Source organism: Otolemur garnettii, unplaced genomic scaffold (genome assembly GCF_000181295.1).
Source record: "Otolemur garnettii isolate 467f Iridium unplaced genomic scaffold, OtoGar3 scaffold00086, whole genome shotgun sequence".
Classification (NCBI taxonomy): domain Eukaryota; kingdom Metazoa; phylum Chordata; class Mammalia; order Primates; family Galagidae; genus Otolemur; species Otolemur garnettii.
In genome coordinates this window covers 8,664,968-8,666,072 of record NW_003852481.1, presented here as the reverse complement: position 1 = coordinate 8,666,072, position 1,105 = coordinate 8,664,968, and positions in this window count along the sequence as shown.

Here is a 1,105-nt window from a genome sequence, read left to right as displayed (position 1 = left end):
TTTTTTTTTTTTTTTTGCAGTTTTTGGCCAGTGCTGGGTTTGAGCCCACCACCTCCGATATATGGGGCCGGTGCCCTCCTCCTTAAGCCACAGGTGCCACTCTACGTATATTATTTTAAATGAATTTTAGGGAAAAAATGTCACCCAGGATTGAACGAGATTTAATTTTTCTTTCCCACTGAGTTCCTATAAAATCTCGTAGAATGCTCCCATTCTGCAGAGAGTCTGGAAATGTGCACAATTTCTTAAGCAGATTGTTACACAGTAATGATATAACTATTTTGGTATTTTTCACATATGCACCTTAAACAAATTTTAGAGGGGAAAAAGCATTTTTTTAAATTTGTTTTTAACAGACCATACACCCTGGTATACTCTAAAGTGTGGAAGGAAAGGTTTTGGGGATCAACCACCTTGGAATTTTTTTTCTCAGATTCACCACTTATTACTGGCTGTGTGACCCAATCATCAGATAGGTTAAGTAACTTGACCATCTGTAGTGGGGACAATAACTACTTTATGAAGTTTGAAAGTAACAACATTTTCATTGGACATGCAGAGTTGTGTGACAAACACAAATATATCCAACTTCCCAAAATTGAACTATACGTGTTTGGTAAATCAAACTGTAAATCGAACTGGTAAATCAAACTTGATCTTAGCCAAAAGGCTGAGGAGCTGGGAGGACTTCACCTAATGTGTGTGATACAATGGTACGTTTCAAAACTATTAAGACATGAGTATAATTGTGATGGGTGTGTTACTGAGTTCAATGTAAGCATTTCACATTGTATATCAAAGCAGGACCTTGAATCCCATAAATGCATCAATGTACAAAGTTATGATTTAATAAAAAAGAATTAAAAAAAAGAAAAACCCAAAGGCTGAAGATTAGTAAAACCAAACTAAAACATTTCCCTTTTAACTGAAGTTAATTCATTTTCCCAGCCCCAATTCTCTTCCCAGTCATTCCTAATCTTTTGAAAGTACTTTGGAAAGCATGTTATTGTTTACTTGCTTTTGGCAGTTGGAGGAAATTTTATTTTATTTTATTTTATTTATTTTTTGAGACAGGAGCCTCAAGCTGTCCCCCTGGGTAGAGTGC